The sequence below is a fragment of the Leopardus geoffroyi genome, chromosome B1, assembly GCF_018350155.1.
Source record: "Leopardus geoffroyi isolate Oge1 chromosome B1, O.geoffroyi_Oge1_pat1.0, whole genome shotgun sequence".
In the NCBI taxonomy this organism is placed as follows: domain Eukaryota; kingdom Metazoa; phylum Chordata; class Mammalia; order Carnivora; family Felidae; genus Leopardus; species Leopardus geoffroyi.
The window spans coordinates 13,074,528-13,088,029 of NC_059327.1; the positions used below are offsets into that span (position 1 = coordinate 13,074,528).

General features: G+C 45.7%; 1 protein-coding gene and 1 long non-coding RNA gene across 16 annotated transcripts in view; one reads left to right on the top strand and one right to left on the bottom strand.

Annotated features, from left to right (window-relative positions):
* The window catches only part of TENM3 (teneurin transmembrane protein 3), a 1,282,904-nt gene that overhangs the window by 654,895 nt on the left and 614,507 nt on the right, over positions 1-13,502 (top strand). For 2 of the 14 annotated variants that reach the window (XM_045452384.1, XM_045452436.1), the window contains exon 1: positions 6,679-6,912. The exons of 9 other annotated variants lie outside the window; for them this stretch is intronic. The gene's annotated coding sequence lies outside the window, so the exon portion shown is untranslated. Of the gene's footprint in view, positions 1-6,202; positions 6,293-6,667; positions 6,913-13,502 lie in introns of those variants that run through there. 3 more of the 14 variants (XM_045452385.1, XM_045452458.1, XM_045452451.1) reach the window with 3 other exon arrangements.
* LOC123584897 lies at positions 5,159-7,473 on the bottom strand. Of its 2 annotated transcripts, none has more exons than XR_006705735.1 (4): positions 7,175-7,473; positions 6,178-6,271; positions 5,817-6,039; positions 5,159-5,607 (listed from the first exon to the last, which is right to left on the bottom strand). It is a non-coding gene; the product is annotated as an uncharacterized LOC123584897 (long non-coding RNA). The 2 variants fall into 2 exon arrangements; XR_006705734.1 differs by lacking the exon at positions 7,175-7,473 and adding an exon at positions 6,477-6,610.

Consider the following 13,502-nt stretch of genomic DNA (forward strand, 5'->3'; position numbering starts at 1 on the left):
GCGAAGTGTACTTGAAAATAGTGTAAGAGGAAATAGGTTTGACTGTATATCTTTTTCTTCACCCAGAGATCATTTTTAAGCATTTCCATTCTACTGGAAGTGATAACAGTAGGAATGTCTGCCTAATATGGGCAATTTGCATTTAAACAGTGCAAAGTACAACATTATGGTACTTTATCACATCGAACCTCCGCATTTGTGATAAGCGGTCATCATCTTTATTAATCTGAGGGGAGCAGGGATTGGATGTATCCAAAGTGATGATGAATTTGTCAGGATGTATACATTTGAGTCGAATTTATAGCTCAATTTAACCCAGGTTAATGTCGAAAATCCTCAAATGTTTCAAATAAGGCCCATATGGTTATCCCTTTACAAAGCATACGGACTCTGCACTTTGGTTGCTACATACACATCTCCCACTAAATTCCATGCCAGATCAATTAGAAACAGTCCTCCTGAGCAGACAGGAACAAACAGAGATTGTTTCCCCAATACCAGCTGAACCCTTGTCTTGAAGAAATGAAAAACAGTCATCTCGGGCTCTATGTTTCTTACCACTAAAAGTCCAAAGGAAATTTCTTGAACAATAAGAGTGTCATGGCATCATCACACATAACAGAAAATAGAGTGTCTGCATTTAATAGGTGCTTACTACCAACTTTTCCAAATTTCAAGGAACTGCTACATGTTACTGAAAAAGAGGAAAACAAAATAAGATCCGTTTGCTTTTCCCCATTATTTTTGCTTTTACTTCAAACTGTGTGTCTGAAAAAAGTCAACCAAGATCAGAAGTGAATTGATGTGGCTTGATATCATAACTAGAATTGTTTAACTATGTCATTAAAAAATGGATGGGCAGAAAAGTAGAAAAGCATACTTAATAAGTATATTTTTGAAGACAATTTTATTTATGGCATATCCTTTAAAAAAGTCAGAATGAAGATGATGAAAATATGTTATTCATACATTCACTCATTCATTCATTCAATGATGATTTATCAAGCACCTTCTGTATGGCAGCCCTTTATGCTGGACCCTGTGGTTTTAATTTTTTTTGATGTTTATTTATTTTTGAGAGAGAGAGAGAGAGAGAGAGAGAGTGTGAGTGGGGGAGGGGCAGGGAGAGAGAGACACAGACTCCAAAGCAGGCTCCAGGCTCTGAACTGTCAGCACAGAGCCCAATGTGGGACTCAAACCCACGAACCCATGAGCTCATGACCTGAGCAGAAGTCGGATGCTTAACTGACTGAGCCACCCAGGTGCCCCTCACCCACCCTGTGGTTTTAAAGGGGTATTGGAAAAGGCCCATATAATAAAACAGTGCCATTGTTTCTTATACGCAGAAAATATGGTGGAGGCTCTTCCAAGGAAGGGAAGTGTCACTTATAGGTACTTTCATAAGTAGGGGTCCCGGAGACTGAGAGTACGGGACATCCGAGACTCAGGAGTCAGCCAAGGAAGGAGAGAGTGGAACACTTCTGGGAAATGAGATGTTTACTGGATTTGATATTGAATATGGTCACTTGATGCCTAGGTTTCTAATCTAGGTTTACAAGTTCACTTATAGAGTGGATCCCAAAATACCTAAACGACATCAGATTATTAACAAAATTGTCCTGTGTCATGAATTTCTAAGCCTTCCCAGCAGCTAGTACCCACCTTAAATACACTATATTTGGCATATACTGGATATCTTAAATATAGCATACATACTGCTTACTAAAAAGCTGCTCATAGAAGACATGACAGATTTTAAAGGGCACTCCATGGCAACGATTAATTATAAAGGTTTTATCTCGCAGTGTGGAATACTGTGGCACGTTTTAGACACGAATGTGGGATTAAGCCAAGATTACAGGTGCCATGTGTGAAAAGATGCTTCTGTGTTCAGAATCCATCAAGGAACGGGGTTTTGTATGTGACTGAAGCAAGGCCATGTCAGCAGTTGGGTCGGACTCCACAACTGCCTCGTCACCAAAGGTGGGAGCCACGCGTGGGCCCCGTTCATGCAGTGGGACACGCACTGATGTGCTGGTAAAGGATGGTCCCGTTTAAAGGGCGGTTTGTCCCATCACCAGTTCCCTGGGTACATGCACATCGGGAGAGGCCTATCTGGCTCCAATTCAGGTACTGAAAGTGTATTTTCTGCCACCAACAGTCGTTTAATTTTGTGACTCGATCAGTGATCAAATCGGAATGTGTGTTTTATGGTTTCCCTCAGTGGAACGGCCCAGGGCAATAAGTTACTTGTTTTCGCAGGGGAAGAAACAACAAACACCCGATAATAACTCTGGAACTACTTGAGAGACTTCTGCGTGCAAGTTAAGTTCTAGTGCTGTGAATTGTCCCAGATTCATTGTTTTCATCGTGCAAAGTGATTTGTTTAACCACCCTGCTCCCAGTGCCCAGGACTCCTGCTTTCCTCCTGACAGCCAGCTTTCAGCCTGGGTTTTAAGCTCATCACGTATTGTTCTCAGCTGAGGCACAACCTCCTTTGGAAGTATATAGATTACTGGCTTTCCTGATCTTTTCAAAGGGTCAGCAGGAAGGTCTAAGTGTCTAAACTATGGCTCCCTCAGCCCTTGCCTCCCTTCCTTATCAGTGCCTTGAGCCCCTCGGGTGGGAGAAGTCCAGTCCGATTTGAGCCCACGGTCAGGCCATCTAGCCTCAGTTCGCTGGAGCAGATGTAGTAATTGCCAAGAGTGGCTATGAAGTGAGCGGTTGCCCAAGAGGCTCCGCGGAGAACGTCACACCTGCCTGACCCGGTGCTCCCCCCCTCTGCACGCCTGAAAGCCCCGCATGTCAGAAGAGGAAGTGGCCCCACGGGAGGGCGAGGGACAGCTGCCCCCAGCCTCTGCAGCTCCAGGCTGGACCCTTAGGAACCGGAGGGAAAAAACTGACGGCCCCCAGCCCCCCAAAACATCAGGCTCCAGGGAAGGCCCACGTGACGCTGATAAAATGGATAAGTACCGCCTTCAAGTGGGTGACCCTCAACTGAGGTGGGGAGTTGTGGCGCAGCAGATCCAAAGGGGATGGGCCCTTTCTCTTCCTGGCCAGCATACTGGAGAGGTATGCAAGGGCCCGCAGGCAGGCTTTTCCAGGGGTGGGGGGTGGGGGCTGCAAAGGGAGCTCCTCAACCTTTTTTTTTGTTTTGTTTTTTGTTTTTCTTTCGGTGAGCTGCGTATCCTTGTGACAAGGGGACCCCACGGGAGGGCGATGCCGGCGGCTCGGGCCCCATTATCCCGTACACGACCGGCCGCGTTAAGGCGGCAAAGTCACCAGCCGCGCCCGGCAGAGTTTGCTGTGAGCGGCCAGAGGCTTGCAAAACAGACAGCCACGTCTTGCATTTCTTCTCCCGCTCGGGGTTTTTTTTTATTGCAGCCGAGGGCACTGCGTGATCTACCCACCACCCCCGCCCTCCCATGACAGCAGCTCAGCGAGGCAAAAAGCCTGATGGTCACGTAGCAAGCTGCCTCTCCGCTTTCCAAGGATGCATTTGGAGGAGAAAGCGAGCGGTACAGTTGGGCAGTGTGCAACATCAGCTTTTCCCAACGACCTCCGATGATGGAACTTCTTTGTTAGTGAGGGGGGCAGAAAAGCCCGCGAAGCCTCAAACTTAACACACATGAACTGCCTGGATTTCGGGCTTCGTCTCACACACGCAACGGTCGCGGAGGAAGCCTGCGCGTTTTGTCCACCAGTGATGCTTAGCATAGAGTGCACGGGGCTGTGTGAATGAATTCTGGAGTATTTTGTCTGTATCGTGGGCAATTAGTGGGAATGCTCGGCGTCACATACTGAAAAACTTTGAATATCGTGTAACAGGGAGCTGGGCTAGAGACAAGCTTCAAGATTTATTACCATTTCTAAATTTTATGAGTTCTATTGTTTCCTATGCTCATTACCAGCTTTAGCTATAATAAGGGCTGAAAAGAGAAAAGAGCTGAAAAGAAGGAACACGCCGCTCCCCGACCTCACCTCCTACCAGCAATTTAGTTTTGTTCTGGCCTCTTTCTGAGGTGTCTTACTTCCCTGTGTGTGTGTGTGTGTGTGTGTGTTCCTGGATAGTGTGTGTTCCTGGAGAGTAAAGTACAAAAGAGCTAGGGGGAGTGTTACATGGACACTTTGGAAAGTTTCGAACACTTAAAATGTTTTTGTGGGAACTGGGCCACAAATGGGAATTATGAAACACCTTACCAGTCTCCTTACTGTCACATCAGGGATGCAAACTTTAAGTAGTTATCTGGGGCAGATCTTCACGATTCGAAAGTTTTCTTAAGAAAAGGAGAATGGCTACAATGAGAGGGTAATAATCATTCATTCCCATCCCCCCCCCCCCCCCCGCCTTGTTTTTTTCAAGTGTGAAACACACAAGGCAGGAAAGAGACTGATCCACTCTAGGCTGACTCTAGATCCCTGCGGCGCGGAGGTGCTTGTGCGCCCCGGGAGTGGGGCCGTGCTGATCACGCATTACGTTACTTTCAGGTGCGTTTGGTCATTTAGCAACTTCGGGAACTCAGAAGCACTGGGCACACTAATTCAAGTTCAGGGATTCTCCTTGTCAGTTCTACCCAAAACTTTGGAGAAACTCTATCATGAAGCCTCAGGCTTTCCTCGGGGGCGGGGGGGGGGCATTACTCTTGTTTTCAGAGTGCTTACTCTGTTTCTGGGTCTGCACGTAGTTACAAATGTACGTGTATTTCCTTCAAGCGCGAGTCTGGTTAGGTGCAGGTCGTTGCAATCCTCTGCTCTGAAGTTGAAAGTGCAAGATGGAATGAGAAGGCTCGGAGCTCACAAGGTTCCTCTGCCAGGCTTCCTGGGTCAGGTTTGCCAGCAGCCCATTGAGGCCTGGGACACTAATTCTCAGCTACACTCTGGAGGAGTGGTAGGATGCCCCCAGAGGAGCCAGGCACGCTCATCCTCCCCAAGCGCGCGCGCCCCAGCCCGGCTGCAGGCGGGTGCGGAACAGGTTCCAGAAGGACGGAGAGCCAGAAAGCAGCTCTTGGAAAGTCGAGGATTGGGTGTTTCGAAACTCCGGAACAGCGGGGACTTAGGTCCGCCTCGGTGGGCTTCCTTTACACCCGGGAGACTGGGGCTGGGGAGCCGGGAGCCAGGGTGTTGCAGGGAACTTAAGGGAGTACAAAGTGACAGTGTCTCCTGGAGAGCAGTAAACTTTTATTTTCCTCCCACATCACACAGAGTGGAAGCAGGGGAGAACTGGGGAGGGGGGCGGCGTCGGAGAATGCGGGGCGTGGAGCCTTGGGAGGACTCCAGAATCCGTCCCCACCGGCCAGCGCGCGCTTGTTGGGGCGGTCTTGGTGCTTGAGCCACAGGGCGGACACTTGTTCTCCGCCGCCGGTGCCGAGTTGGGGCTCGTGTATAACCCCTTCCCGCGTGCGAAGGTCATTTGCGCTTTTCAGTCTGGGACGAGAGGACACTCTGGAGGGGAAGGCGCAGGTCATTTTCAGATCCTCTTGTAAAGGACGGGCCGCCTACCGGGAGTGGAAATCCTTAATTACACCCTTCTGCCTCGGAATCCATCTTCCCGGCAGTGTCTTGCACTCCTACCTCCTCGGGTGACTCAGCTGACCTGAAATGCCCACCCTATGAAAGATCAAGAAAAGTAGTTTTCTAAGAAGGTTAGAGGTTTGATTACACACAGAAGTGTTTCCACTTCGGTCCAAAGCAATTACCCGCCCCTTCCCCCCTCCCCGACCCCGCTCCCCGCGCGCGCGCGCGCGCGCGCGCGCGCGCGGCCGGGAGAAGAAAAGGACAGACCCCTCCGCCCCCCCCCGACCCCCGCACGCACGTACCCCCGCACTTTGTAGGTGCGTGTGAATTTCAAACGGCGCTGGGAGTTCATTAGTGTTTGCAATCAGCGGCGGGCAGACCCCTCATCAGAGCCGAAAGCCTGCAAGAGCCATTCATCAGCGTGAAGTGTTATTCATGGATGACCCCTAAATCACGGCAAGAGTAGTAGAGGCACTGATTGGTCACAGCATGGGAGCCTCGGAGCTTTCCCGTACCCGACGCGGCCTGGAGGAGGGGAGAAGGGAGGGGCGGCGAACGTGGTTCAGTCCGGCAAATCCCATTTGACAGAAAAAGGCAGTAAACGGGGAATCTCTCTCTTTTTTTTTTTTTTTTTTGAATTAAGAAGAAGAAGAAATAAAGTACCTGTCATCTTGACAAGTGGCGGAGCGGAGGAGTCCAGGATTATAAATGATCACAGCCCGGTCCAGCTCGCCCCGTGATTGGGCTCTCCCGCGATCTGCACCGGGGGAAGCGCATGGTAGGCTCGCCTCCTCTGGCACACACACCCGCGCGCGCACACACACATACACACACACACACGCACACACACGGACACGTGTACGCGCCTGGTCTCGGGCACACTCGGCCCGGCGCGTCCCCCCGTCGCACAATTAAGGTCCTGGATGCCGCTCCCTGGCACCGCGCCCCGCTCGCCTCCTCACCTTTCCCGCTCCCTCTTCCTCCTCCCTCGCCGCCAGCCGTCCTCCGGCTCCCCCCGCCGAAAACCGAAAACTCCGGCCCGGCTTCTCCGGCCGAGCCGGAGGCTGCCAGGGGGCCGGCGGGAAGGGAGAGGGGGAGAGCGCGGGGGAGGAAAAGAAAGTGAACTCATTGGCGCTCCGGCGCGCGCTGCCCTCCCCTCGCCGCGTCCCTCGCCCGCCGCGGCCGGGCGGTGGGCAGGGAAGGAAGTTGTAACACTTGCTGTCCTCTCCCCCTCCCGGCCCCCCTCCCGCAGCTCCCACGCTCCGCTCCCTCGGCGGGGCCCCCTCCCCCGCGCCCGGCTCCTTTGAATTTGGCCAAGTGCTGTGTGTGCGCGCTGCTCGGGTGGACGCGGCGGCTGCGGCCGGGTAGCGAGCCGGCGGCGCGGGCGAGCCGAGCGCGGTAAGTGCGGCGCCGCCGCCGGCGCGCCCTCCTTCCTTTCTGGGGTCCTAGTGCCCGGGCCGCGGCGCCGGGAGCGGGAGGGCGGGCGGGCGGGCGGCAGCCGGCGCGGAGCGCGGCGCGTTTCCCCGCGCGGCTCTGGGAGGCGGCAGCAGGTTGGCCAGCCCGGGTGGCCCGGGAGCATCTCCTCCGCGCGCGGTCGCCCCCGGGTCTGGCCTCCCCGCGCCGGGGCTCCCCGTCCCCGCCCCTCCCTCGCGTCTGACACCTCCGGCTGCCTGCTCAGGTGGGAACTTCGCCGGTGCGTGTCGCCGGAGGAGCTGGGCACGGCGCTCCGGGTCCGGGAAGCCCCGGGCTCGCGGGCTCCCCGAGAAAGGCAGCCCAGAGGCTGGGCGCTCCGTGGGGGCAGGGAGTCTTGCTCTGGTCGGGGTGATCCCCAGTTCTGTGGCGCGTCCTCTGAGAAGGTATCTGAGAAGATCCTTGGTGGGGGGGGGGGGGGCCTCCAGCGAGCGGCAAGCCCTGAAATGTCACCAGTTTCCGGGGAAGTGGAAAGGAGGCTTCTCCAACTACCGGGGAGCCAAGTTGGGAAGGAAAGAAGGACGGAAACGAGGGGCTGGGGTGGCGTGGGGAGTGCTAGCTCTCGACTGAAACTTCATCCGGAAACTCTGGATGGGGCTGGAAACAAACAAATAGCCTGAACTGGGCATTTAAAAAACTGCAGGCTTACGGATGTGCAACTCGATCGCAGGCTGTATCGTGTTTTGCAACCAGTTAGAAGGAGCGTCAGATATTTTAGATTGAGGTGGGTTGTGTCTGATCTCTGCAGAACACCTTATTAATGCACTTTGGATTCCATTCTTACTGTCTCACCTTTAAAATAGTTGTGACGGTAACCTGCTACTAATGCTTATCGAGGAGAAAGGGTCACAGGTAATTCTACCTCATCATACAGCAGGTACATTTGTTTTCTGTAGCCCTTGCAATTTAAAGCTAGAGAAAAGTTTCCGGGTACTTTTGGGTAAGTGCAGTGGAGGTGAAAGGGTGAGAGCTGTCCAGGCACTTTTTCCAGGGCCCCAGACAGCTGGGATTCCGGAGAACAGCACTGTCCCTTCATCGTGCTCTTAACTTATCTTCTGACAATGTATTTGTCAAACATTTGTAGGCTCTGGCAGAATCCACTGGGTGGTCTTCTCAGTAGAAATAGAAATACGTTCACGCATTACCTTTCCTTTCTGTTGTCAAAAGGAAAACAAAAAACAAGGTAGGACTGGCATCTTTGGAAAGCTTGGAAGAGTACCCCCAAAAGGTAGTATTGCAATAGAACACAACTTGGGCTTTGATTCCTTTAGTGAATTTGTTTAAACTACGCTGCGTACCCTTCTCCACCCAGTTGCCTACCTGGAAAAGTATCTGTGGTCTGTCTAGTATATCAGGAACAGAGTTTAGAATTAAGAGCAACTGCATAATTAGAATTCATTCTAGATTTTAATATTTCAGTTGAAACAAAAAATTTACAAATACACCCACAACCTTACTTTGTGTACTCCTGAATACGTTCTTAATTACCTAAAACTTCTAGCTTTTGTTTCTTAACACAGGAAATTCTTGCAAGAGCCGTGAAACTTTCGATTTGTGATTCTAAATGCAGAGCAAATATTTAATTCTTGCTCCAAGAGTGAGAGGTTAGTTCAGTAATAAGACTTGCTAATCTCACTTTAAAATGTCATGGCATTCACAAATTACTCCTAAATTCTTCAAAGAGAGGAGTTTATAATGAGTTTAGTTATTTTGTATTTTAGGATTCTACTGTACGTCTCTTCCTGTTGCATTTTCCCTAACAATTTGCCTTTTTTCTTATTTGAATTTGACTATTCCTCTTTACTCAAAGGTACTGTTTTTTGCTCATGGTACATATATTTTCTTGTAGACAATTTAAAAAAGAATATGTATTATGAGGTAAAGTAATTCCTTTAAGTAAGACAGGTATATTTTTACATATACTACCCAATTTTTATGAAATGTATTTATATATACTAATCACAATCCCAGGGTTCATATATTTGAAGAATTTATTAGTATCCTGTGCCAATAGCATTAATGTCAGCAACTCATAGACAGGGAATATCCACCCTAATGAAGATTTCTTAATTACGTAAAATAAAGCAGATAAAATGATAGAAGAATTCTGACTGTCCCCCCCCCCCCCCCCCCCCCCCCGCAAATTGAACCACTTTGCACGGCTGGGTTTATTTTCTAGAAAGAAATGTTTTAGGTAAATTATAGAGGCTTTTCTTACTATGATCTTGTAGGCGTGTCATGAGTCTTTTGGATAGAAAAGAGAACCTGCTTTATTAGGGGGAAGACAAAGAAGATAAGGATGCTTATCTGTGAATAGAAGAAAGCACCTAAATAGAGCGAAAAGTTTTAAATTTATTCGGAAGGAAAACCTAGCTGAACAATAATAATCCAGTTAGCAAGTTCAGGCTACTCGTTCTTAGCTTTGCTTCTGAAAGCCAAGAGTTAAAATTATTTTCTTTGTAAAGAGTCAAGCAACTAAGAAACCAGGCAAAAGCGTATGGCTATCGTTGGGAGTAGGATGACCTATCAGAAATACTTGATCAACTTTGAGCGTGATGTACAAAGAATGATGTTTTTGGAACAGCTGTGAAAGCGTGTTTGGAAATGCTCAAGTCTGCCCTGCCTACAATCGTACTGGGAAGTAAGTCCTGAAGATAGCCCTAGTTTAATATAAAAGCACCGTAAAGACAGCTTTATTTGTTTATCAGTATTGATCCTTGTGGTAAATACATTACCTTCTTTCTATGAAGCTTTATTTATCCCTTAAAATTTTTTTTTTTATTTCTGGGTGGCTGAGGAATGTCATCGAGGTATTATACTTGCGTGAATCAGTGTTTTCAGCAGTTTTAATGAATTGTCTGCCCTTTTCCTTAAGATGTGCTATAGAAACCTGTTAGGCACGTTCAGTGACACACTGCTTATCTATGCAGTGTTTTATTTGATAGTCAAATGTCTATTTTGACTTTCAGAACACACTTCCTTTACTTCGATTGAAAATATCAGCAAAGGATACAGTAATTTGCTATCAAACTTTGATCCACATCCAATTAGACATCCCTTTGAATTTTCAGCTAAAGCCAGTGTTCACATTTGTGTTATAAAGTGGGATGGTAGTCTGGAGAAGAGTTTAACACCCATTCAAAATTAAGAAGTGTACTGAAAAGATAGCATAATAATGGAATGCCACTTAAAAGTTTTAATAACTAAGTCTTTAAAATTATGTCATGTAAGCTGCTTTCAGACCACATTCAAAACCCTTATTTTAGAGATAGCAGCTGTTTTAAGAATCCTGATGGACATTTTGTGCTAAAAAAAAAAAAATATAAGTTTCAAAACTGATTAATTATTGTGTCTTATAAAAACTGATTTATTTCATACTTTTTTATACCAAGCATTACCATTATGAAGCTCTCCTTCTAATTGAGATTAATGTTTCTGAGCAAAGAAGTGGTTTAGAGGGCTGCATTCATTTTGAGTGCTGTTGTAATCAATTTCAGATACAGCATTCCATGGCGGGTCAGTTTGCATCCAAACCTGCCTTATTATGTGGAATTAACTTGTTGGTGATTGATAGTAATACTTCTACATCTTGAAAAGTCATTTGTTTCCAAATAAGTGTGATGGCTTGTATGAGTTTTAAAATATTGCTTCTTATAATTAAAACATCCTTTTGGGGACATAACTTGAACTTTCTCTAAGAATTATATAAAGCATGAGGAAACAATTCATTATTACGTATTTGACTAAGATAGCCTTTTTCCCCCTAGATACAGTATGCCTCAGGTGTATTTTCTTGTTCATCAAAGGGCTTTGCGGTCTTCAGGAATTACAAATGGTAAACCTTTTACAACGAGGTTATTTCCTTTTTGGTTTGTATCAGTGTTCCAGTTGAGTTTTTCGAGGAATTCTTAGAATTCTAGATGTACATCTTGCACGTGTGTTGTAACATTATTTCATAAGGTGGTGGGTATTACCCTGACACGAAAGATAATGCATGTGGAGGTAGTTCTTTATCCTCTTTGGAAACCTGGAAACTCGGTGGATATTATGGTCCCTACTGTAATATTTTCATTTGTATCTTACTTGTGTCTGGTCTTAACCTCATCAGCTTTTTCTTCTCTTTTGAAAGGCCACGTTAAGATTCTCTTGGACTTTGGTCCATATTACATTGTTTACTGCGATATACGCTTGCAGTCTCAATAAAATAAAATATTAAAAGCATAGAATGTGAGATTAATATAGATGAGTATTCTAATATAGCCATAGTCTATAGGATTTTTTAAATAAAGACATCATGACTGCTTTATAGGGAATATAACGTTCCCACAGTGGCATTGCTTTCTGCCTTCAGGAAAAAAAAAAAAGACTTGGTGGGAAATATGTTTATTATATTTTAATTTTTTTCACTGTAATGGTAGATTATTTACATGGAATTAGTGTTTTTCTGGTTAAAAACATTCACATAAAAGAGTTTGAAATGCTAAAACAGTGTACTTAAAATGCCATTTTCAAAGCATCATTTTAGCCACCCATTGGAATATAAACCTTCAAAATGCAGAACCATGCTCTAAGATATATAGATGTTTCAAACGCCAAAACTATACAAGGAATCCTTCATTGGAAACAATGGTGATTTCTTTTTATGGTTTTGATTAAATAACTCAGGTAACCGTAGTTTGTTAGAACAGCTATGTAGAATTCCTATAAAAGATGGTCATCTACTGAAACCTTCTTTCTACTTTGAATCAGTCACCGAGCAAATTAATGTCAATATCATAGAATGTACTCACAAGTCATATGAGTGTATGATTGAAACCATATCATATAATCATGGTGATGATGATGATGAAGTGATAATAAAAAGGAGACTTTACTGGCCTGTTGCTACTCTTGCAGTCTTAGAAAAGCTAGCACTGGGGTAGCACTGACTTTGTAAACAAGTTTGTGATAGGTGGCAGTCTTAACTGAGTTCCAAGACTTGAAGGAGGTAATAGATGGCTTGAATGTTTCAGGAGCATACGTGGAGTATAGTGTATCACATTACCAAACTACGGTTATATTCTTTCCTGTAACGTAAGGAGTTGATGATCCCTTATAGAGATATGGCAGTTCTAAAAATCATTTCCCCCACATCTGTCGTCATCTCTGGCTTACCCTGGAACATACAGAAAAGAGATTGTCCCTTTTGAAAATGAAGTGTCTTGGGAAAAACAAGTGCATATATTCACACCTGTAGTTTCATGTTCAATTATGTGAAAGTCATTGTGAGATGCTGTGTGTTGATAAAGTATTTTCCAGAATTGGAGAATACTTTTTACTTCAATTCCAGAAGCTGGGGAGGAGTGGGGATGATGTGACTTGGTTTGCCCTGGGGCGGGGTTATATTACTTAATAATAAGCAGCTATTTTATAACTGGGTGTAGTGGGTCTCTGCCTTAAAACCAAAAGGAGATACGGAGAGAACGAGGGGGGGCGGGAGAAGTGAAGAAGAGGAAGAGGAGAGAATATGAATATCTTTTATAAAGAGTGACAGTCCTTTGAGCATTTTCTGTGTGTAGCAGTGTGTTTGACAGAAAAAACGACCTGTAAAGGGCAGATTTGGTCATTGCAAGTTGATGGGGTAAGTACAAGGGAAAATTAACTTCACTTTTCAGTATTTGCATTTTAGATCCAAGAATGTGAACATCACTATTGTTTAAAAATTAATCGAAGAAATTCCAGATATTGTATATGGTTCTTCATATTGTCAGAGGAAAGAAAATCTATTAACAACTCTATTTGTTTATATGGGACTGAACACCAAATTACAGTTTTATAATTCTCAAATTTATATAGAGACTTAAAAACAAACACTCTGATTATTTAAAATGGTCATTTAGGAGGTACTTTACAAGGTCACTTCTGTGAAGCGCATAATCAATATATTTTAGTCATTCTGTCATCTCTTCGATTATTAGTTACACTTACAGAATCTTGTGATAATTCCTCTTCAGATTGCCACAATTTAGAAAGAAATAACAGCTCAGTAGAGACTAGCTGCCTTCAGTCTGAATAGTAGGGTGACGTGAATTTGTGGTCCCTGCTTTATCCAGAAAAACAAACAAAAAAAGATATTCTTTTATGAGAGTGGATTCTTTCATCTTAAGTTCAGTTAAGCTCAACGAATAGTGCACGATGAGACTTGTGGAGCCACTATCATTGTGAGGAAGTGAGGTGTCTTTCTGCTAACAGGGGCGTTTCCAAAGAGAGGTCTTTCTTCCCCCAGGAAGTTCTAGCATCCCTATTGTGTGCAGCATTTGGCTTCTGTGCTACAGTGGTACCTTAGGGCAGCTAATATGCTTGGACTGCACTTTGGAAGGTATGTTATGCAGAGAGTGATAAGACAGGACTGAAATTAATTTAATTTATGAGAAATGCATAAAGCATTTTAGTGGGTTTGCATGCAGCACTTACAAATACGGTAATATTGGGATATGTATATTTGGGTAATATAAAAGTTATCCTATTGAAAAGGATAC